The following is a 25,650-nucleotide window of genomic DNA, read 5'->3' as shown; positions in this document are numbered from 1 at the left end:
TTAACCATACTAGAAAGAGGTTTCAGTGGACTTCCTTTGAATCAAGCAAGTAAAGGTGGAAGGAGTGTGCCAGAGGAAGCCAGGGGTTCCAAGCAGTGCGTCACTCCCATCTACTTTTTCTTTTTAAAGTGTTTTTAAAGTAAACTCAGTGCCCCCTAAACCTTGAAGCAGATGCCTGTGTCTCAAAATCGCCCAACTGCACGTCAACAATAGCATTTGAACACTGATGAAATCATAACCTGCGAGGCAATTACTTCAGACTTAGAAGCTTTAGAAAATAGCATTATATGACACCGGAGGTGCCATCTCAGCAGTCATCACAGTGTACAGCACTAATGGGTAAGTGTTCTCTGGCTGCCTTGCCCCATAAACGACAAAGTACTAAGATAGGGAACCTAACATAGAAAAGGGGGGGTGGGGGAACAGTCAACCAGCCATGGCACAGGGTTTGGCTTCAGCACAAAGAAGAAGGCCTTAGACTCCAGGGTGTATAGACCCAATTTCAAATCCCCCTTGGCCAACTACCTGCTCTCTTATCTCCTCTGAGCACCTCTTTCCTAGCACAGACTAAGTTCCGTATGTTAGCTACTGTTACTAAAATATTTACACAGCGGAGAAAATAAGACCCACTTTATGACACTACTTTGAATATTAGTGATAAAACACCCGTAACTCCAAACACAATACTTGGAATTTAGGTAGCTGTTAGTCCTCCTACTCTTGTGTCATTATCATTAGAATCATTTTCATTGGACTGTATTCGTTAGAGCAGGGATTGTGTCTATTGAATTTAGTGGTGAGTTCCCAGCACTCAGAACAGTGCCTGGACATAGAACAGTCTATTCAATCCTCTTCCCCTAGTAGCACTGACATAATTCAGACCATAGCTGATGTTTGTGTGTGTGTGTGTTTGTTTGCTTTTTAAGTGTGAGCCTTTAATTCCAAAATGCATTCAGAGTACCCTGTGAAAGTTGGGAATAAGCTGGTTGTATAGTCAGTTCGAAATAACTAGAGATCAAGGAAAAGCTCTAGAATCAAAAGACTGAGATCCAGTGTCCCTCTGGTTTCCAAGTCTCTATGACTTAATGCAAGGGCTGAATGTTCCTGAGCTTCAATCCACTTATCTGTGAAATGAGGAATAATGGTGATGTGGTTTACCTACTCTAGTAGTATCGTTTTGAGGGCCAGGTGGGACTATATATATATATATATAACATCAGACAATGTTTAGTGTTCTACAAAATATTACTGATAATAAATATTACTTATCATTCACCAACACGATGGAATGTCTTCTTGGTCTCTGGACAAAAGGAAATTTGTAGACCAGGGATCTATGGCAAACTATGGCCAGCAGGCCAAATCCAGCCTGTGAGCTAAAAATGGATTTTACGGTTTTAGACAGCTGAAAAAAATCAATCTAAGAAATCTATTTCATGACACACCTATAATATTTTCTATGTGGATCTTTAGAGAAAAAGTTGGCCAACCCCTAACTCTTAAGAGTTTATATTACTTATAGTTTTAGTTTCCTTTAAGGTTAAGCCTTAAAGCAGGTAGAAATTATGCCCGGCACAACTGATGCTGGATTAGCTGCAGCTCAGGTAGCAAAAAGAGCACTTCCTTAAAGGCAGACCCTGGGTGTGCCTCACTGGCCTGGGAACTCCCTCAAGTCCTGGGCTGAAAGCTGCTCGTTCTAGCCTGCTCACCTCTCTGAACCCCAGGTGAGCCTGTCCTCTGTGTCACCAAGGCTCTCTCTTATTTACCTCTTTATTCTCAGCACCTATCAAATAGCAAGGCTTTCCTAAGTATGTGTTGAATGAATGAGTGAACGGATGAGTGAATTAAACTATTCATTCATCTGTTCTTCACAGGCTGGCTCCAGCCCTTGCTCTTCCATGAAACCTTCAGAAACTACTCCAACCCAGAAGTCTCTCTCATGTCCTGGAGTCTCATGCCCTCTTCTATGCAAGCGAGGCCATGCAGGGTTTTCAGATACTCTTGAACTGTTGCCCATACTCTTTGCTAACGATTGTCCAGTTGACTCATTTGTTATGTATTTATACTTTGGTTCTTCCAGTGAGGTTATAAAACTGAGTGTCAGGTCCAGCATCGCACCCTGCCTCCAATTCTGGCTTCCTCCTCAAAACCCAGCCAGTGAATCCATCGGCACTTGCAGCAAAATATATTAAGCTGCTCTAACCCCAGCATCTATGACTCAACACGGAGACCCTCTCATTACTGGTTTGCCCTGAACATCAACAGCTGAACTGCAAACTTCAATCCTAAGTCTCGCCATCTCTTGGGTACTAGCTTTCAGCTTTGTTCCTTTGTTTCTGGGCCCTAGGTGTGCTCATTTGAGGCAGGGCCTTGCTCTTGCCTGGCCCCTCTGTAAGGGGTGGAATGCTATCTCTTGTCCCCAGCCTGGTGCTTTGGGCTGCATGCTCTGTACCCATTTGCTTATGATGCTGACAGTCTTCTGTCTGCTGGAACTCTCAGGACTTTCCAGTGCTCTCAGGCTCCCACTGTTACATCATTCATCTTGGACCAAACTCAAAATTATTTACCAGGATTGTAACCTCCAGGGTATAACGTTTTATCCACTCTCTTCTGGCCTATCCCAACCTGTGGTAAGTCACTAGGCCAGTTTAGGCCAAGGTGTGAGATACAATTCTGAGATTTGCACTTCTTTTTCATGCTTATATGGTGCTTGAACCACTGTAGGCTTACCATAGGGGATCAGCAGAGATCCATTAATCGATCCATCATAAAAAATAACAATAAAAGATGGTCACTTATAAGGTGTCATATTTAAGTTTTTTGTGTTTCAAACTCCATGGTTCTCACCCCATCAGACCCAACATCTCCTTTTTATAACAAATATTTTATGATCCCTCCCTTTACTCTCCTGAAACGAAATTTATAGAATGTATACTGTTGGCCCTCAGAATCTGAGGGCTCTGCAGCCAAGGAATCAACCAACCACAGATGGAAAATATTAGTTTTTAAAAGTTCCAGAAAGTTCCAAAAAGCAAAACTTGAATTTGCCATGCACCAGCAACTATTTACATAGCATTTACATTGTATTTACAACTATTTACATAACATAACATTGTATTCGGTATTATAAGTAATCTAGAGATGATTTAAGGTATACAGGAGGATGTGCATAGGTTATATGTAAATGCTACACCATTTTATATAAGGGACTTGAGCACCCACGGATTTTGGTATCCATAGGGGTCCTGAAACCAATCGCTGAAAATACCAAGGAAGGGCTGCTTATTGTATATATATATATTACCTGCTTATATATTACCTGCTGCTTATTGTATAATATATATATATTAATATATTATTGTATATATAATATATATATTATATTATATTATATTATATATGTATATATATTACCTAAACACATACTTTTTAAAACATATACCTATATATATATTATTATATATAATATATATATTATATTATATTATATATGTATATATATATACCTAGACACATACTTTTCAAAACCAATATAATACCATAAATATAATAGAAAGGAGAAACAAAAGGAAAGTAATTCATAATAAAATAATGTGTATTTACACATGGAAGGCTTGAAGAAGTAATCAAATGCTTGCACTGTGATTTTCTCAGTGCCTAATTCTTGGCAAAGTTTTGAACAAAACAAAATATAATCTTTCCTTAGGAGATTGGTTCAAGATGGTGAAGTAGAAGGACATGTGCTCACTCCCTCTTGTGAGAGCATCAGAATCACAACTAACTGCTGAACAATCATCAACAGGGAGACACTGGAACCCACCACAAAAGATACCTCACATCCAAAGACAAAGGAGAAGCCACAGTGAGAAGGTAGGAGGAGCGCAATCACAATAAAATCAAATCCCATAACTGCTGGCTGGGTGACTCACAAACTGGAGGACACATACCACAGAAGTCCACCCACTGGAGTGAAGGTTCAGAGCCCCACGTCAGGCTTCCCAACCTGGGGGTCCAGCAACAAGAGGAGGAATTCCTAGAGAATCAAACTTTGAAGGCTAGCAGGATTTGACTGCAGGACTTCGACAGGACTGAGGGAAACAGAGACTCCACTCTTGGAGGGCATGCACAATGTAGTGTGCACATCAAGACCCAGGGGAAGGAGCAGTGACCCCATAGGAGACTGAACCAGACCTACCTGCTAGTGTTAGAGGGTCTCCTGCAGAGGCAAGGGGGGGGCTATGGCTCACTGCAGGGACAAGGACACTGGCAGCAGAAGTTCTGGGAATTACTCTTTGGCGTGAGCCCTCCCAGTGTCTGCCATTAGCCCCACCAAATAACAAGGTAGGCTCCAGTGCTGGGTTACCTCTGGCCAAACAACCAACAGGGAGGGAACCAAGTCCCACCTATCAGCCAACAAGCAGATTAAAGTTTTACTGAGCTCTGCCCACCAGACCAAGGACCAGCTCTATCCACCACCAGTACCTCCCATCAGGAAGCTTGCACAAGTTTCTTGGATAGCCTCATCCACCAGAGGGCAGACAGCAGAAGCAAGAAGAACTACAATCCTGCAGCCTGTGGAACAAAAACCACATTCACGAAAAGATAGACAAAATGAAAAGGCAGAGAACTATGGACCAGATGAACGAACAAGACAAAACCCCAGAGAAACAGCAAAATGAAGTGGAGATAGGCAACCTTCCAGAAAAAAGACTTCAGAATAATGGCAGTGAAGATGATCCAGGAACTCGGAAAAAGAATGGAAACAAAGATCAAGAAGATGCAAGAAATGTTTAACAAGGACCTAGAAGAATTAAGGAACAAACGCCTAGGGCTTCCCTGGTGGCGCTGTGGTTGAGAGTCCGCCTGCCGATGCAGGGGACATGGGTTCGTGCCCCAGTCTGGGAAGATCCCACATGCCGTGGAGCGGCTGGGCCCATGAGCCATGGCCGCTGAGCCTGCACGTCCGGAGCCCATGCTCCGCAATGGGAGAGGCCACAACAGTGAGAGGCCCGCGTACTGCAAAAAAAAAAAGAACAAACGCCTAGAAGAATTAAAGAACAAACAGAGATGAACAATACAATAACTGAAATGAAAAATACATTAGACAGAATCAATAGCAGAATAACTGAGGCAGAAGATCGGATAAGTAAACTGGAAGACAGAATGGTGGAATTCACAGCTGCGGAACAGAATAAAAAATAAAAAGAAATGAAGACAGCCTAAGAGACCTCTGGTACAACATTAAATGCACCAACATTTGCATTAGAGGGGTCCCAGAAGGAGAAGAGAGAGAGAAAGGACCCAAGAAAATATTTGAAGAGATTATAGTCAAAAACTTTCCTAACATGGGAAAGGAAATAGCCACCCAAGTCCAGGAAGTGCAGAGTGTCCCAGGCAGGATAAACCGAAGGAGAAACATGCTGAGACACATAGTAATCAAACTGACAAAAATTAAAGACAAAGAAAAATTATTAAAAGCAAAAAGGGAAAAACATAAAAGGGAACTCCCATAAGATTGAGAAATAGCTGATTTCTCAGCAGAAACCCTACAAGCTAGAAGGGAGTGGCATGATATATTTAAAGTGATGAAAGGGAAGAACCTACAACCAAGATTACTTTACCCAGAAAGGATCTGATTCAGATTCGACAGAGAAATCAAAAGCTTTACAGACAAGCAAAAGCTAAAAGAATTCAGCACCACCAAACCAGCTCTACCACAAACACTAAAGGGACTTCTCTAAGTGGGAAGCAAAAGAGAAGAAAAGGACCTACAAAAAGAAACCCAAAACAATTAAGAAAATGGTAATAGGAACATACATATGGATAATTACCTTAAATGTGAATGGATTAAATGCTCCAACCAAAAGACACAGGCTCGCTGAATGGATACCAAAACAAGACCCATATATATGCTGTCTACAAGAGACCCACTTCAGACTTAAGGACACATACAGACTGAAAGCGAGGGGATGGAAAAAGCTATTCCATGCAAAGGGAAATCAAAAGAAAGCTGGAGTAACAATACTCATATCAGATAAAATAGACTTTAAAATAAAGAATGTTACAAGAGACAAAGAATGACACTACATAATGATCAAGGACACTACATAATGACACTACATAATGGTCATTACATAATGATCAATACATAAGTCAAATGCTAACAGCTATAAAAGAGGAAATTGACAGTAACACAATAATAGTGGGGAACTTTAACACTTCACTTACACCAATGGACAGATCATCCAGGCAGAAAATTCATAAGGAAACACAAGCTTCAAATGACACAATAGACCAGATAGACTTCAATGATATTTATAGGACATTCCATCCAAAAACAGCAGATTACACTTTCTTCTCAAGTGCACATGGAACATTCTCCAGGATAGATCACATTTTGGGTCACAAATCAAGCCTCAGTAAAGTTAAGAAAACTGATATCATATCAAGCATCTTTTCCAACCACAATGCTATGAGATTAGAAATCAGTTACAGGGAAAAAACATAAAAAACACAAACACATGGAGGCTGAACACTATGTTACTAAATAACCAAGAGATCAGTGAAGAAATCAAAGAGGAAATCAAAAAATACCTAGAGACAAATGACAGTGAAAACATGAGAATCCAAAATCTATGGGATGCAGCAAAAGCAGTTCTAGGAGGGAAGTTTATAGCAATACAATCCTACCTCAAGAAACAGGAAAAATCTCAAATAAACAATCTAACTTAAAGGAACTAGGGAAAGAAGAAGAAACAAAACCCAAAGTTAGTAGAAGTAAAAAATCATAAAGATCAGAGCAGAAATAAATGAAATAGAAACAAAGAAAATAATAGCAAAGATAAATAAAACTAAAAACTGGTTCTTTGAGAAGATAAACAAAATTGATAAACCTTTAGCCAGACACCTCAAGAAAAATAGGGAGAGGACTCAAATCAATAAAACTAGAAATGAAAAAGAAGTTACAACAGACATGGCAGAAACACAAAGAATTATAAGAGACTACTACAAGCAACTCTATGCCAACAAAATGGAAAACCTGGAAGAAATGGACAAATTCTCAGAAAGGTATAACCTTCCAAGACTGACCAGGAAGAAATAGAAAATATGAACAGACAAATCACAAGTAACGAAATTGAAACTCTGATTAAAAATCTTCCAATAAACGAAAGTCCAGGCCCAGATGGCTTCACAGGTGAATTCTATCAAACATTTAGAAAAGAGCTGAGACCCATCCTTCTCAAACTCTTCCCAAAAATTGCACAGGAAGAAATACTCCCAAACTCATTCTACAAGGCCACCATCACCCTGATACCAAAACCAGACAGAGATACTACAAAAAAAGAAAATTATAGACCAATATCACTGATGAATATAGATGCAAAACTCCTCAACAAAATACTAGCAAACAGAATCCAGCAACATATTAAAAGGATCATACACCATGATCAAGTGGGATTTATCCCAGGGATGCAAGGATTCTTCAATATACTCAAATCAATCAATGTGATACACCATATTAACAAACTGAAGAATAAAAGCCATATGATCATCTCAATAGATGCAGAAAAAGCTTTTGACAAAATTCAACACCTATTTATTATAAAAACTCTCCAGAAAGTGGGCATAGAGGGAACCCACCTCAACATAATAAAGGCCATATACGACAAACCCACAGCAAACACCATTCTCAATGGTGAATAACTGAAAGCATTTCCTCTAAGATCAGGAAAAAGACAAAGATGTCCACCCTCACCACTATTATTCAACATAGTTTTAGGAGTCCTAGCCACAGCAATCAGAGAAGAAAAAGAAATAAAAGGAATACAAATTGGAAAAGAAGAAGTAAAACTGTCAGTGTTTGCAGATGACATGATACTATACATAGAGAATCCTAAAGATGCCACCAGAAAACTACTAGGGCTAATCAATGAATTTGGTAAAGTAGCAGGATACAAAATTAATGCACAGAAATCTCTTGCATTCCTATACACTAATGATGAAAAATCAGAAAGAGAAATTAAGGAAACAATCCCAATCACCACCAACGAAAAGAATAAAATACCTAGGAATAAACCTACCTAAGGAGGTCAAAGACCTGTACTCAGAAAACTATAAGACACTGATGAAAGAAATCAAAGGTGACACAAACAGATGGAGAGATATGCCATTTTCTTGGATTGGAAGAATCAATATTGTGAAAATGACTATACTACACAAAGCAATCTACATATGCAATGCAATCCCTATCAAATTACCAATGGCATTTTGGTATAGAACAAAGGAATAGAACAAAGAATCTTAAAATTTGTTTGGAGACACAAAAGACCCTGAATAGCAAAAGCACTCTTGAGGGAAAAAAACGGAGCTGGAGGACTCAGACTCCCTGACTTCAGACTATACTACAAAGCTACAGTAATCAAGACAATATGGTACTGGCACAAAAACAGAATTATAGATCAATGGAACAGGATAGAAAGCCCAGAGATAAACCCACACACCTATGGTCAACTAATCTATGACAAAGGAGGCAAGGATATAAAATGGAGAAAGGCAGTCTCTTCAATAAGTGGTGCTGGGAAAACTGGACAGCTACATGTAAAAGAATGAAATTAGAACATTCCCTAACACCATACACAAAAATAAACTCGAAGTGGATTGAAGACCTAAATGTAAGACCAAACACTATAAAACTCTTAGTGGAAAATATAGGAAGAACATTCTTTGACATAAATCACAACAAGATCTTTTTTGACCCACCTCCTAGAGTAATGGAAATAGAAACAAAAATAAACAAATGGAACCTAATGAAACTTAAAAGCTTTTGCACAGCAAGGTAAACTATAAACAAGATGAAAAGACAGCCCTCAGATTGGGAGAAAATATTTGCAAATGAATCAATGGACAAAGGATTAATCTCCAAAATATATAAACAGCTCATGCAGCTCAATATTAAACAAACAAACAACCCAATCAGAAAATGGACAGAAGACCTAAATAGACATTTCTCCAAAGAAGACATACAGATGGCCAAAAGGCACATGAAAAGCTGCTCAGCATCACTAATTATTAGAGAAGTGTAAATCAAAACTACAGTGAGGTATCACCTCACACCAGTTAGAATGGGCATCATCAGAAAATCTACAAACAACAAATGCTGGAGAGGGTGTGGAGAAAAGGGAACCCTCTTGCACTGTTGGTGGGAATGTAAATTGATAACAGCCACTATGGAGAACAGTATGGAGGTTCCTTAAAAAACTAAAAATAGAATTACTATATGACCCAGCAATCCCACTACTGGGAATATACCCAGAGAAAACCATAATTCAAAAAGACACATGCACCCCAATGTTCATTGCATCACTATTTACAATAGGCAGGTCATGGAAGCAACCTAAATGCCCACTGACAGACGAATGGATAAAGAAGATGTGGCACATTTATACAATGGAATATTACTCAGCCATAAGAAGGAATGAAATTGAGTCATTTGTAGAGACATGGATGGACCTAGAGACTGTCATACAGAGTGAAGTAAGTCAGAAAGAGAAAAACAAATATCGTATATTAACTCATGTATGGGGAATCTAGAAAAATGGTACAGATGAACTGGTTTGCAGGGCAGAAATTGAGACACAGATGTAGAGAACAAACGTATGGACACCAAGAGGGGAAAGCAGCGGGGGATGGGGGTGGTGGTGGGATGAATTGAGAGATTGGGATTGACATGTATACACTGATGTGTATAAAATGGATAACTAATAAGAGCCTGCTGTATGAAAAATAAATAAATAAAATAAAATTCAAAATATATATATAATCTTTCCTTAATATATATATGGTAGCTGTAAATTCATAGAAAATTTAGTGTGTATTAAAACTGGGCAACAAATTATATAAATTGGAGCTAGGTTTTAGGCTTAGATAAGTATAAACAGGTTTACCTACATGAATGCCTGGCAGGACACTCAAAAGCCATGTGAGATGCTACAGGATTCTGCACTGTGCTGGACTCTCCTGTGAACAGAGGATGTCTCGCATCCCTGGCTCCCACCCAGTTTGGTGACCTCCGAAAAGTGTTACTAGGAACTTCCAAAGCACCCTGTAGGGGGCAGTATAAACTCCATTGAGAACTATTGGTCTAACCTACCTTTTCAAAACTGTCCTGCCCTCAGTTCACCTCTCGGGCAGAATACCTCTTCTGACCTTGAGACCCCCAGGTAAAGGGTCTGACTGAGTGCCTGTGCTTAAAGGGGCTGGCACACCCAGATCCAAGGACCAACGTTGAATGAAGCCAGAGATCTCAGCACTACCCAATCTCGAGGCTATGATGTAGGCGGTTACAAGAGGAGGAGATGTAGTTGCACAGTGGAAATACCCAGAGTTCCCTCTAGCCAATTAATTAGATTAAAAGGCAAAACCGTCATTATTTCCTTACCCCACTTACTCTCGGCATCACGTAAGCATTTTGCTCTGTAAAACCACTGAACGTAAGGGCTGACAGTAACTCTCTGCCTCTGCACACAGCATTCAGATGCATCCCCTAACACTTCGTTTCCTGTCTCCCAGACCACCCTCTCCTGCCCATCCCTCTGCCGTTTCTCCTAACACATGTGACAAGCACCCCGGCTCCAGGCCTTCTTTCCCTGACTTTAAATTGCTAATCCTACCTCCCAACTGGCCTTCCTTCCACAGTGTCTCCCAGCTCCAATCCTGGCTGCATTTCTACACAATCTAGGTAGGCCCAAACTGCTTTCCCATGGCCTTCCTCAGGCTCACTTGGGAAGGAACTCTCACTGGTCTTCAGGGGCCCACCTTGGGGGACTTCTCTGTATGTTCTCCCACATCTTTGCTCTTCGATAGCCACTTTCTGTTTCAGTGAAGGGGGACCTCAGTTTATGCAGCATGGTACTCCATCCTCTGGGACTTTTCCCTTGCTGTCTGCCTGGAATGACTCTTCTCCTTCCTTTCATCTCTTAACTTCTAACACCCTTCAAAACCAGCTGAAATATCACCTCCTCCAAAAGGTCTTCCTAAATTCTCTCTCCCTCTGAGTTCCTGCATTTTTTCCACAGTGAGTCTCTTTTGCTCCAACCTGGAAGACAAAGGTCCTTTTAGGTATTTTTCGTGTCCCCAAAGGCACCTAGGAACTTGTCACAGTAGCCCAATTGTCCAACACATTCTTGTGGATTTATGAACTCAAAGAAAGGGAAGTGATAGACTTATGCCATATTTGAAATACTTGAAAAGGATCCCCCTAGCCTCTCCTTCAGAATCACTTCCTTTCTCCTCAACTAAAGTAGACCCCCCTCAGGACACCAGCTGGCCCAGAGACGCATCATCCCCTCTTCCAGTTGCAACATTAGTGCATAGAAAGTAGATCTGTACCCTCATGGTGGCTCTGAAAACATGAACTAAGACAACAATAAATTAACACAATAGACAACTGACAGCACCCTGACGCTTTCATGTATGAATTGGAATGTGAACACTGAGATTTTCATTTCATGGTTGAAAAATATACAAGTTGACCCAAATACTAATTTCTGCATTCCTGTCATTTACATATCATGGGTCAGTAATCATCTCTTGCCCAAGTGGCTTTTCCAAATGAAAAGCTGTAATATTGCAATGGTTTGTCATATTGACAAACATCGCCTTGTGCCACCCACTCGGTGCTTTGGTTTCATTGGCAAGCAAGCAGATCCCAGTCTCTGAGAAGGCAGAGCAGAGCCTGAGAGGAAAGAGCTGGTTCCCCTAGGAGAGATCCATTTGTTTTTTTCCTCCCTTGCCTTCAGGACTCCAGGAACCTCTATTCCGCTGGGACATCTTCCAGCCAGCTTGTTTCTCCCAGGTGCCTGCCGTTTGGTCAGCAGGGGCCAGGGATGGGCTCTGCTTGTGTTTCTGTGATTGTTTTCCTCTCTAGGGCCGAAAAATCTAGCTGCTTTGAAAATGTCTCCTTGGGAGGCTGGAAGTGCTGAGAGAGCTGAACGTGATCTTTGGGAAGGGTAATGCAACCTGATGTTTTTTATTACAGTTCAGAACAACATCGAGTGAAATGTCTACAATGATTCTTTTCCCTCATTTTAATGCTAGGATAATACAAATCAGCACATGACTTAACCAGTCTTTGATGTAAGCCCGGTCCTTGTCGCTGGACTTCTTCACAGTGTCCTGAGTCACCTGCTCCATTAGGGATCTCAGTCTTATCTCTGGACACAAGTCTCTTAGAAATCTGTGTTTTTAAAGGACACAGATTAAAAGGAGAGCTGGTGTAACTGTTACCCCTGCCCAGCAGGCTTAGTTACCAGGTCTGACCTGCTCTTTCTTACAACTGGGGTTGAATGTCAACATCCAGCTTGCGTGGGGAGAGTCACCCCTTTCTCATTCACATACCCGTGTTCTCAGCCCGAGCTGTTCTCCAACCCACACCGCCTTTGCCGAGCTTCTGTTGCTCCTACTTTGGCACAAACACTTAAAACGAAACTAAAGAAAAAGCTTTGAGGTCAGTTACTAGATTCTCCTGTGAATTTGGTTTCAGGGCTAGAAAGCAGTGCAGTGGTTGTGTGATTTATGAAATCCCTCCCGCTGCTGCTTTTCCTTATTTTGAGAGTGATGTACAAGTGAGCTAGCGAAGAGTTGACTGGTCACATTTCACACCCTCGCCTGTGAGTCCTAAGATGCAGGGCATAAAAACAATGTGCACGGAGAGGTGGTGGGGAGGGATTTAGCTGTTAATGGAAATTTCTCCTTCAGACCCCCTGGAAAAAAATGTTGCCTTTTGGAGGATAGATCCCCCGCTTTTTTCTCCCTGGCCCTTATGTTTTAGAAAGGTTAAGGGGTGTGTGTGTATGTGTGTATGTGTGTAGGGCTGCGTGTGTGTGTAGGGGTGTGTGTGCATGTGTGTGTAGGGGTGTGTGTGTGTAGGGGTGTGTGTGTAGGGGTGTGTGTGTAGGGGGTTGTGTGGGTGTGTGTGTAGGGGGTTGTGTGAGTGTGTGTGTAGGGGTGTGTGTGTAGGGGGTTGTGTGAGTGTGTGTGTAGGGGCGTGTGTGTGCGTGTGTGTAGGGCTGCGTGTGTGTGAAGGTGTGTGTGTGTGCGTGTGTGTAGGGGTGTGTGTAGGGGTGTGTGTGCATGTGTGTAGGGGGGTGTGTGTAGGGGGGTGTGTGCGTGTGTGTAGGAGGTTGTGTGAGAGTGTGTGTAGGGGTGTGTGTGTAGGGGGTTGTGTGAGTGTGTGTGTGGGCGTGTGTGTGGGTGCGTGTGTGTGTAGGGGTGTGTGAGTGTGTGTAGGGGTGTGTGTGCGTGTGTGCGTGTGTGTGTGTGTGTGTGTGTGTGTGTTTGGAGGGTAGCAGGCAGAAAGGGAGGGGAGTGGAAAATGATTGTTATCATCCCAAAGTCCTTCTTCTCTAGCTGGTTGCATCTCTGTTTATGAAATGCCATAACAATGGTGAGCTCACGCCTGTGTGCTCCTATCATGCAGAGTTCCTGGGTGCCAGATGGGCACTTTGTGACCATATAAGCGTGGATTATTTCATTTCCTACATCTGGGACTCCAAATGGCCTCCCAGAATGCCACAGGAGAGGGGCACCGCTTCTCAGATGGGGGAACCTACCTTCACCAGGGATCCCAGTGGAGCAGAGGGGATGAGGCCAGCCATTCCCAAGTGAAATCTGAAAGTTCACACACACCAGTGCCTTGGGGAAACTTTCAGAACCCAGAATGAGGTGGAAATAAATAATAACCAATCATGTATGTCAGCTGCAGTTGGAAAAAAAAATAGGAAAGAACAAATGAAAACAAATCATAAGCATTTTCTTCTCCAGCCTAGAAAGATGTTCTGGGAATAAAGTTTTGTATTTCAGCTTTGAAATTATGTTGTGACCTTCTAGCCACACACCTCTGGATGCTGCTAGTGGTCCAGATAAGGAAACCAAAATGGTCTGAGGAATGCCGGCAAAGACCACAGCTTCTGGGCCTCTTTCTCACTTTATTTCAATTAATGGGATGGGGTGTATTGGTGTGAAATAGTAGCAAGAATGCTTACTTCTCCCAAGTCCTGAACCAAAATTGAGTGTACACAGAGGCAGCACACTGAACTGCTGTTTAGATGAACCTGATGGACAAAGTTGCCATCCAAAAATCAGGTTCTTCCTGTTTTCAGGTTTATTGTTGAAACCCCTTACCATCACCTCCATTCCTCCCCCCTCAAAAGGAGTTGTCCAAATCAGCCAATTTATCCTGCAGGAAAAAAAAGTTTTTTACAAGAATATGTGACTTACAATAAAAAAAAAAAAAAATCTGACAGTTGACTTAACTGTTTTGCATAAGATATTTACAAACCACAGCAGATTAAAGGGGGGTTTTATGCATTTTCACATCCTGCTTGGTTTAAAGCGGCAATTTTCTGCAAGGACAACAGAGAAAAAAAACATGCTTTACATTGTGTATATTAATTACAGTTTTTCATTACCCGTCATGTTTTCTGCAGGCTTGTGTATTATTACTGCAAAATGTAATGAAATAGAAAAAGGAGAAAAGAATGGACTTCTGGGAAATTTTCCAATTCTTGAAATGCAATGTTAATTGAGAGCTATTTTTAGGACTGTGCAGATAGTGCAGGACCCAGTGCCATCGGTACAAATGGGTCCAGTCCAGGTGCAGCTTCTGGGGTGACAGCCTGAATCTCTGCTGCTGGAGAGCTTGAAAATCTCCATCTTGCTTGGTGCCAAGTCTACCGAAGGACATGGAAGGATTTCTACAGATGAGCTATTCACAAAGGTAATAGAAGAAAAGCGAGGGGAGATGAAGGTGGATCCCTGTAGGGCCCAGGCTCAGTGATGCTTGGTAGCGATTCCCAACCTCATCTTCAGCAACCACTCCATCAGAGTGAAAGAAAACTAATCAGTATTTAGGAAAATGGTGACACACAATCAAATACTTTCCAAGACTCTTACAATGAAGAATCCAAAAAGCGTCCATGAGGTGGTGAAAAACAAGACCCATTATCAGGAACGTTCCTCCCCTGCTGGAGAATTATAAGTTCTTAGTCTTGAGTGTATCCTGCCAAAGACTTGAGGAAAGTTGTCTGAAGAATAGGAGCTTGATGGATTGGAGAAATATTGTTTCTTTTATTACCAAACTATATAGACCATAGATTTAACTTCCCGTTTGATTAATCTGAATAGGTGATTCTCAAATCCACTCTTCTGTATTACTTCTGTGCCCCAGAATCCCATTTCCTGATGTACTATTGGAACCAACCCTGCAAATGATGGAGGACACATAGTAAACATGTTGACAGGGGCCAAGTGTTCCTCCAGAGAAGGTCTCAGAAGGGCTTCAAAGAATTTAGAAACTCTGGGCACATTTGAAAAGTCTCAATCTCAACATACCATAAAGTGTTTGAGGCTCTCTGAGCGTTTCAGCCACTCCTAAACATTAATCTCTTGCAAATGCATTCTGTAAAAAATAATTTTAAACAACTGCTAAAACCTATAAATTCCTATAATTCTTATTGTTGCTTCCACTTTCACAAAGTAAACACAACTGTCCATAAAAGTCATCTGGCCAAAACTCGCTTTAGGCTATCAGACTTAGAAATCCAGTATGAGCAACATTTCACCCAATTAAAGCAACAAAGAAGAACAAAGGGAAAACGCTTTCCAGCCAATAGTCTTCTCTGAGCTATGAGGCAGGTATCCTGCTCGCCTGTCTCACCTGCTTCAGGCTGCCCAGGACCTCAGCCAGTGCCGTGCACTCACTCTGAAATCAGCAGATTGCAATACTCTGCTACAATGTTGTCATCAGGCACAAACTGCCTGTCTGCCCTGAGACTATTGCTTTAGCCCTGACTGACACATTCTTTGGAGTAAAATGTGTAATAAAAAGAGAAATTCCAGCTTTTCTAGGAGTTTCTTCCAGGAGCAAAGTCAACTACATGAGTCGTTGGTAAAACAAGTGGTACATGGAGTGACAGGGCAAAATGGAAATGGTGTATAAGAACTAAAACTTCAGAGCTGGTCAGAAAGAAACATGAGTTTCCATTTCCCGTTATCTGGGTTCAAATCATGAAGATTAACCTGGAGAGTTCCTGTCCAGCCTGGCCCACATTCAGTAGCATCTAAGGCTGGGCTAACCAGCTGGTAGGTTTACATCTCCTGCTCATAATGAAGATGACAAGAGGCGATCTTCTAAGGAGTCCTTGGTTTGCTCCAAGTCACCCCCCTCTAAATCACCTGCTGCTCCAGAAATGCCTCTTTGAACTTCTGTGCTTATTTTAATTCTAACAGGGCTATATCCCTATTTCTCTTTTTATCAGCTTTAAACAATAACTATTCACCCCTGCTATGAATGTTATTTAGTTCCCTTACACTCCCCCCTCCCACTCTATCTATCTCCATCTTCCCAATTTCTAATACTTATAGCTTAGATTTTCTTACTGGTTACGTTTGTAGTGTCAAATAATATAGCCAAAGTTTATTTCTCATTTTAGCAACTTTATATATGTTTGATAAGATTATTGTTGGCTCTATCTTTCCCTTTCCCTCCACAGTGCCCCCATTCCATTATCTGTCAACTCCACTCATATATTTACATTGTCAAAACTGATAACATTTATGTTCTTTTTTATAATCATAATTAAGCCTTCTGTGGGTTTGTCTAGGGATTGACTCTAAAAATTAATAACCTACAATGTATAAACAGGGTTTATATGATCATGATTATATAAATATTTTTACTTGTGGACCAATCTCTTTCTTTCCTGAGACATCCACCCAGCTGTCTCTGAATTTCTGCTCCCATCCAGATAGCTTGCTCTTTAGCGACTGCCCAGCTGTCACCAAGGGACTTCCCTCTCTGCCCTTCTAGGTTAGAGCTATTATTTCCTGGATCTCATGCCTTCCTCCTTCATGATGTTTTCCATTTTGCTGGAGTTCATTCTCAATTATCTTCTTCAGAAGTATCAACTATAATTTATTACTATTACATGTTTGATATGCTTTCTCCCTCACTACTTCACTAGGTTTTGGCTGCGGATAAATTTCCATGGTCAAAATTATTTTCCATCAGAACTTTGAAGGCATCGTTCCATTGTCTTCCACCAACCAGTGTTGCTGATAAGAAATCAAATGCCTTTCTGATTCTCATTCCCCAGAAAGTAACCTGTTTTTTTCCTGTATTGAATCTCTTAGGAGTTCATTGTTTTCCTTGGTGCTCTAAAGCTTCATAGGTATGTATCTAGGTATGGACAAAAACTGGTTTTAAGGCATTTTGATAGACAGATCTGCTTCTTTTTGTCTTCCCTGTTAGGGTTAGAAAGAGGAAGCCATGTTTTGGTTTCTGAAACTCACACTGATATCAGGGAAGAAATAAATCATAAATACACATTAACATGATTTTCTCTTATCTGACAAATTGAATTTAGAGTATGGAGTTCAAATATTTATAACCAAATTAATAAACACATCATCTTGAGACAATGCCAAAATCGTCGGTTTAATAATTTTTTTAAAAGCTCTCAAAGGCTATAAAGTGGAAGTTTCCCATGCCTCATTCATGAAGTGGAAGAAAGATGATGGGTGAGAAGAAAAAAATTGACTAAATTTTTGACATTTTCTTATATTTACCAAAAACCCAAAATCGTTTGACTGTATTTTAAGAGAATGATGAATATAACCAAGAGAGTTTATGGAAGAAGGAATGTAAAGAAGCATTTCCTTGGATAGATTTTGCATAAATACCTCATTATATAGCAAATGAACCTGGGTTTTAGAACATACAGATCTGGACAGGAGCTCTGGCTCTGCTTTTTCTAGTTGTGTGAGTCTTGAGCAAATTAGTTAAACTCAATAGATGTTACTTTCCTTCCTTCCTTACCCCTAACTCTATCAGATCAACGCTGAGGCTTGGGTAGTTATAAATGTTCTAGCCATGTACCATGATGAGGTACAAAGGATGGGTTTATAAATGTAACAGAACGTTTAATTGGAAGCTCTGACTCATGCACCAAGATACAATTGATGTTGCATTCCAAAGAAATTGCCAGACCATATGCAAAATTTCCAAAAGGAGAAATACAGAAGAACCAATTGCATAATCCTTGAAATCTGTCATTCACATTAAAGACATAAAAAGGCCCCGAGAGTGGAAATTAAGGAAGAATTTTGTGAGAAGGATTTTAGAAAAGAGGCTTTGGGATTCTGGGACTCCTACCCTTCTAAGGAAGGTCAGTGGAGCTCCGGAGACCCTAATGTGTATCACCTGAAGTTAGGGAACAAGTGACCAGGGCCTATGTTATATCTGAAGAAGCCAAAATGACCCTTAGAAGCAAGGTAATAGACTACATAACTACTCACCAAGGTTTGGGAACCCTAATAACTGGATGTAGAAGGCTCAGGGCCATTTCAAAAGGGATCTGCCTTAAGGGGTGGCTTAGTAGACTGAGGAGACACATAAGAATTGTTCTTCTAATTTAGATATAACTGTCCTGAGCTATATCATGTTTATGTACACAATTCCCTTTTTCAGTAGATATTTCTATACTGCCCAGAGTGAACATTGAGTCTACATCCATAATATGTCTGCAACAGTTCTAAGTTACCATCTAATCAAAAATAGTAGCTAACATTTATTGAGAACTTCTTATGCACCAAGCACTGTTCTAAGTAATTCATATCTATTAACTCACAGGAGCCCTAGAAAGTAGGCATTTTTACTGCCATGCCCATGAGGAAACTGAGGCACCCAGAGTGTAACTTGCCCACAGATTCATAGCTAGGAAGTGGCAGAGCTAGTGTTCAACTCAGGTGGTCTAGCTCTGAGGCCCAAGCTCATAACCATCATGACACTCCCTCTCTAAGGTTTGGCAAGAACAGATCCAAAGAAGTAGGTCCCCTTCCTTCTATTTTCAGCATTAAGGCAGGTTTTACCATTCCAACTAATATTTTTAAACCTTCAGAAGAGTTTGTGCTGGTTCGAAGAGCTCCTACAAAATAAATAAAAAGCAAATTTCAACTCACAGAATTATTTTTCAAAAGTAAGGCGGCATAGGAATGGAATAGAGGAGGAAATAAACAAGTAAATACGGTACATGGTGTCAGAAACTGGCCATTCATCAAGACATGTCAACAACACCCAACTTGAGTTTGATGAGTTCAATATTTTCAGGACTAGCAGAACTTCTTGTGACCTGTATAATTGAGCAAAACTTCTTGGGTAAGATGGGCCTGGGGCTGGACCTCAGCTCTCAAGGCTAAATTTCTGCATTCCATAGTTCTTCCAGGTCACTGTCAAAACCACTGGTAATTTTACACTGCAGTGATCTGTGCCTTTTCCTGGCCTGAGGATAAATAGAAAACTTAACAGTTCTGAGAGCTGTTGACACCATGTACTCAGAAGCACAATCAGAAAATGTTAAAGGAAACCCTTGAAGGATGTGAATGAAGGATGTGGACATTCACACATGGAAACTCCCCACATGATGCCAGCTTTGCCCCTCAGCTCTGTAGCCAAAAAATGAACAGGTCAGAGAGGGAGCAGGGGTGCATGCCTGAAGCTTTAATAGAATACAGTAAAGGATGAGTGTTCCTGGCAAGACTTCAAATGACCATTTGCTGGTAGGCAGAGGATTCTAGGGTGCTCAAGAGAAAGGTTACAATGATACAAAAGATGGCTGTGAAAGGATTGGGAAAATCCAGTTCCTCCCCGACCACTATCAAATGTACTTGTTTGTTCTCCTGTTTGATAAACACACACTGATACATTTTTAAAGTCATTTTCCCCTTTAAGTATGTAGCCCATCCAATCTAAGGTCACACACTTAAAGAAAAATTAGGGAGGTAGAGAGGCACTTCCTGAACCCTACAATTGGATACTTGGTCTGACAACAGGACAGCATGTTTGAACTGAGAGCAGGTAGAGTACCTTACAATCGCTGTCAGCATGAGCTGTAAGGAAAAGTTAAGGAAAGGCAAGGAGTGGCTGGAGGTAGATAGAGAGAAAGTGAGCTAGGAATCCTTGCTTTGAAACATGCATGACACAAGACACATGAGGGCTCCAGTCTAAATGCTGCTCCAGCCCCTGGATCCCACTCGTGTAGCCTAAACAATACCCCCAGCATCTTCTCCTCATTAAGTATGATAAAAGTTGTTTCAGGTTTTCCGCTCAGAAATACAAGAGTCTCACAATATTTCCCTTCTTATTTGCCAGAGATAGATGTAGACAGCTACATTCTCAATTTAATTGCTATTCCCTCAATATAAATGGCTTTCATTCTTTCATTCACTCACTTACTCATTCAATATATAAGCACTAAATGCTGATCGAGGTACAGGAGATTCACAGATAATTAAGCCATTGTCCTAGTCTGTGAAAAAATGAGAGACGTATAACGTGTTACATATGAAGGCAATAACGGCAGGATGCGCGTGATATAATGACTGCAGAGAGGACAGGGTGATGAAATAGAGGGGACAAAGTATTCTGGTAAATAATGACCTAGAAAGAAGAACAGGAAGGGTCTAAGCCTCGTCCCTCATTAAAATAAGGCTGTCAGACTTGGTGCACCTCCATCTGAGCCCTCATCCTGTCTTCCTCCAAATCCTCAGATTCAGATGCTATGTAAGTCTCAGAAACAGGAGAAGGGGCTGCTTAAGCTGGTTTGCAGAGTTGAATAAATCAACACTGGGCCTATGAGCGACGGCCTTTGACAAGTCCTCATGTTTGGCTCAAGTGCAAGGGAGTACGATGCTGCAATAGAAGACAATCCGCCTGCCCGGGGACCCTCCCAGAAGTGAAGCACTGTGAGCAAGGGCTGTGGGCCTGGCCACGGGCATGTTGAACTCTGCTCAGCAGCGAGCACAGCCTCGCAGAGGGTCCTCCTGCAGCCGCTGGAAAGGGATGATTAAGAGGCAGCATGAGTTGCATGGATCCTGTCCTAGCCTTATGCTTTTGGAAGATAATGATGATGAACGAAATGACGAATGAGCTATGATAATCCTATAAAAACCCTCCTGTCCTCTCTTGTCTTCTTTTCTTCTCCTATTCTCTTCCCTGTCTCCAAATCCATTTCTCTAACTCTTTGATGATTCAAACCCCTTTTCCTATAAAGACAACCTGAAAATGTTCCCCACATCAGCTCCTGAGCCACTGAAGCCTGTCTCCCTTGCTAATGACGAGGCTCATCTCAGCTGACACAAGCCATTTCTACGTGGAGTATTTGATGGTTCTGTGTTTTGTTCTGATGATTGTTAGCTCTTTTGGTTCATTGGCGTTGGAAATAAATCACATCTAACCTCTTTTGTACTAAAATTAACTGTCTCCTTGGACTGATTATCTTGCCCTTGGTCTCGGCAGAGTTGCACCCACAGGATCTCCAACGTGCCCGGCAGCCCAAGCGGTTTGCTGACGTTACACGTGATGGGAGTAAGACTGGCTTTCCCAGGCTCCGGTCGAGAGGGCTTGGCTACTCCTAAAAACAGCAGAAATGCTTCAGCAAATTTCAGAAACCAAAGCAGGAAACAGAACCCCTCTCACATGGATGGGTAGCATAGGCTCTGGGGGGACAGGAAACTGGAGCATTTTGAACAAGTCCATCCATCTGTTTACCAAGTGGGTTTAGTTTTCTCCACAATGTATTATGATTCCCATTTGGAACTTGTCAGAAATATTTTTTTCATGATAAAATTGTTTTCCTTGAAAAAGAAAGAGCATCGAGAACAAAATAGGGGTGGAAAATCACCCTTTTCAAACCTGGAAAACAGATACAAGGTTTGCCAGAATTTAAGACATAAACAAAGGTTCTTTCTCAGAGGGTGGGTAAAGTGGTCCTCAGAGAGAGAAGAAAAAAGAGTTTGGTGGCCTCAATGGGGGAAAGAGTGGGACCCAAGTGTCAGGTGACAGGCAGCTGGTCCATCCCTAATTTCAGGGGCTGACTAACTAAACCAAACCAGTGTGCACTGCTTACCTCTTGAAGTTGTCACCCACTCCTGTGGAGGCAAGGATGACCTCGTGCTGACAGGAACTTGTTCCCTCCCCATACCCTTCACTGTGTGGACGCTCCTCCAACCTCTCAGACTTCTCCCCAACTCATTCTCAGGCTCTTTCTGCACTTCCCTGATTCTGCATGTAAACTCTCAAATTGAATATGGTATAATCAAACTCCGAGAACCATTAAAAATTTTAAAAACGTGTTTCTCTTTCTGTTTTCCTGAATCCTATTAAAGGCAGCACCGTTCTGCCGCACATACATGCTTAAGATCTGAACAACAAACCCCACTACCTTGCACAGCACTTTAATTCAGCACCACAACCTTTTCCTGCCTAAAACACCTAAAACATCATCAATGCCTCTTCTTTAGCTCTTACACAACAATGTTCCCATTGCTCTTTATAATTTCTCAGTATAGGCAGACGTTAAAGGACCTCTATCCATAATAGCCTCAAACCCTTTTTTTTAATTAATTTATTTTTTTTTTGCGGTACGCGGGCCTCTCACTGCTGTGGCCTCTCCCTTTGTGGAGCAAGGCTCCGGACACACAGGCTCAGCGGCCATGGGCCCAGCCGCTCCACTGCATGTGGGATCTTCCCGGACCGGGGCACGAACCCGCGTCCCCTGCATCGGCAGGCGGACTCTTAACCACTGCGCCACCAGGGAAGCCCCAGCCTCAAACTCTTGAAGGAAGCCTCAGCTCCAGCCATGCCTGTCTCCCAAAGGCATCTAGAACATGTCTACCTCCAAGTCTTTGTTCGTGCTGCGCCCTCCACCTTGAATGCCTCATTCTTGTCTCCATGTATTTAGACCCTTCCCATTTGTCATAGTTTACCATGTCATCAGTGAAGCCTTTGGAGTCACCCAAGTTCATGGTGGTCTCCCCCTCCTCCCCTGAGCCTCTATGGCAATTAGAGTTTGCACTGCTCCTTTGGCGCTTACATTTACTCTCTTGTATCACCATTAATCTAGCAGACATTTTTGAGCACCTACTATATCCCCTATGGCAGACTCTTTGCTAATCATAAAAGGTTAATAAGAAACAAGAAGTGTGGAGGAGAAGGAAAGATGGGTAGAACAAGCAGGTCTAAGAGAAGGAACCTTTTAAATAAAAGAGATGTGACGATGTCCTACATCATAGGAAGGAGGACCAGTTATTAATGTGCTATCTCAGCTCCAAACTCACCCTTTTATTCTCCACTTTGTGATGCTAGTCTGGGACTGTGCAAATGTTTTTGCTCTGCCAGTTGACCTCCTGGGAAGCCCTGTTAATAAGGAGTGCTTGAGGAAGACAAAGGCTCGAGGAGGAAAACAGGACTTGCTCCTTCCTGTCTGCTGTTTGTTGCTTTCTGTGGGCTTCCTGTCTGTTTTTGGTTCCCATGAGCGTCACCCCAGCAATACTTCTTCACCTCAGCAGTGGCAGTTCCTTCTGGTAAGAGCAGCTGAATCCATTTTGAAGTTTTTCCAATTCATAGAATCAGCCGCTCTGTACCCACTCCGCCATCCCAAGGCACCACTGCACACCAGCCAGCACTTGCTCTCCTCCTCAGAGTCTGGGTCGTAGTCTTCTTCTAATGCAGAGACACCAACTCCAGCCAAGCATCACCTCTCCTCAGAGGTCTGATTTTCACCTCCATGCACTTCCTCCTTTAAGCTTCTAAGTTTTAATAATTATAATCTCTTCTCTTTGTTCTCTCAGCCCTAAGGGTGATAGATGCTTCCCACTTTCATGATATCTTAGCATCCTCTTTCTACCTTTGCAGTTACCTGGGTAGCACTTTTTTTATATTAAGATCTATTCAATAACTGGTATGGCTTCTGTCTCCCAATTGGACCCTCACTGATACAGAAGGAACTAGTTTAGGGGCATAGACTAAAATAATGCAAAGTGGTACCACTAGAAAGCCAATAGATAAATTAAATATTCAAACAATTCAAAAGAAGGAAGGAAAGGGAATAAGAGGAATAAAATTCAGAAAGGACAAAATAAAGCCAACCATATTACATTAAATGCTAAAGCACTAAACCGCCCAGTGAAAAAGCAAAAATGATCAGAACTGATTTTTAAAATGGAAGATCCTACAATATTCAGACCATGAAAGACACATTTTAAATATGATGACACATAGGTTGAAAGTAAATGGATAAATAGAAGATATATAATGCAAATGGTAAACATAGAAAGGCTGGAGTGGCTAGATTAACAACAGATAAAATAGACATCAATGTGAAGAGTACATCAAAGACAAGCATGGACAGTTTATAATAATTAAAGAGTAAGTTCACCAGACAGACATAACAATCATAAATTTGTATGTGCATAATAACAAAGCTTCAAAATACAAAAAGCAAAAGTTGACAGAATTAAAGGAAGAAATATACAATACACAACCATAGTGGGAGATTTAAATACCCTTCTCCCAACAATTCACAGAACAACTAGAAAAAAAAATCATTATATTCATAGAGGATCTGAATAACACTATCAACATGACCTAACTGATATTTCTACATATTTATACAATCCATCGTCCAACTTCTTTTCAAGTGCAATTGTATATTCACCAAGATAGAACATATCCTAAACCATAAAATAAGTCAAAAATATTTAAAAGAATTGAAAATCAGAATAATAGCAGAGGATTAAACAACTGACATCCAAATTGAACTCAGCCCCCCAAATTAAACAATAATGACACCACCACCAACCACCCCTCCCAATAAAAGAAAAAGAACTCACACCAAAAAACATTACTATGAAAGTTCAGAATACCTGGGATATAGTGGCATATAGTATTAAGGAGCAGATCACAAAACTTCCAGATGGGGAAAATTAGGCCCCTTACAAAGAAACCAACCCAGCTGGCATCAGACTCATCAATAGCAATACCAGATGCTGGAAGAATGGAGCAATGTCTTCAAAAGTTTAAGTGACAATGATTTTCAATCTAGCATTCTATTCCCAGCCTGTCAGTCATGTGGAGGCAGAAAAAGGACAGTTTAGACATGCAAGAACTAAAACATAATGTTTTAGAAAGTTATCAGAAAGCATGTGTCAACAAAACAAGAAATAAACCAAAGAAAAAGAAAGGCACAAAATCTAAAAATCAGACCAGAAGAGAGTCAAAAGCATCATGTGACATCTGCGCAATCTTCCAGAAAGAAAAAAGTCCATATTGGAGCGGAAGAGGGAATTTTCGGGGAGAAGTTCTCTAGAAAAGTTAGAGCTGCTGTGCATGAGTCCATGGACAAAACTGTTCATTTATGGTAGAGATATTAGAACACTTGGAAAATTAATAAGTATATAAAAAGAAGCTTAAAGAAAAAAAAAATAATGAAGCCACTGTCATTTCCAGGAGAAAAAAAGGGCAGGACAAGGAAGGAAATATGGTTTTAATTCACTATGGCTCATCATTGGGCAATATTTGCATGTGCATAATAAAGAAACTAAAATTGTTTTATTTAAACAAATATGTGGAAAGGGAGAGAAGAGGATATCGAGGAGTTACATTTTTATCTACTACGGCAAAAATACAATAAAATATTCCTAAAATGTATCAGTCAAGAAATAAGCATATTATTTAGATTAAATGAAGTAATAGCACTTAGAACAGTGACTATTACATGGTAAGCAGTATCAGCTATTATTAGAAATACAAAGTTA

General features: G+C 41.1%; 1 long non-coding RNA gene across 1 annotated transcript; it reads right to left on the bottom strand.

The window, feature by feature from the left end:
• Positions 1-12,012: 12,012 nt before the first annotated feature.
• Positions 12,013-22,467, bottom strand: LOC137218946 (uncharacterized). Its single transcript, XR_010940936.1, has 2 exons — positions 13,611-22,467; positions 12,013-12,235 (listed from the first exon to the last, which is right to left on the bottom strand). It is a non-coding gene; the product is annotated as an uncharacterized lncRNA (long non-coding RNA).
• Between the last annotated feature and the right edge of the window lie 3,183 nt (positions 22,468-25,650).

This window comes from Pseudorca crassidens, chromosome 2 (genome assembly GCF_039906515.1).
Source record: "Pseudorca crassidens isolate mPseCra1 chromosome 2, mPseCra1.hap1, whole genome shotgun sequence".
Taxonomy (NCBI): Eukaryota; Metazoa; Chordata; class Mammalia; order Artiodactyla; family Delphinidae; genus Pseudorca; species Pseudorca crassidens.
This window is presented reverse-complemented; position numbering and strand designations above follow the sequence as displayed.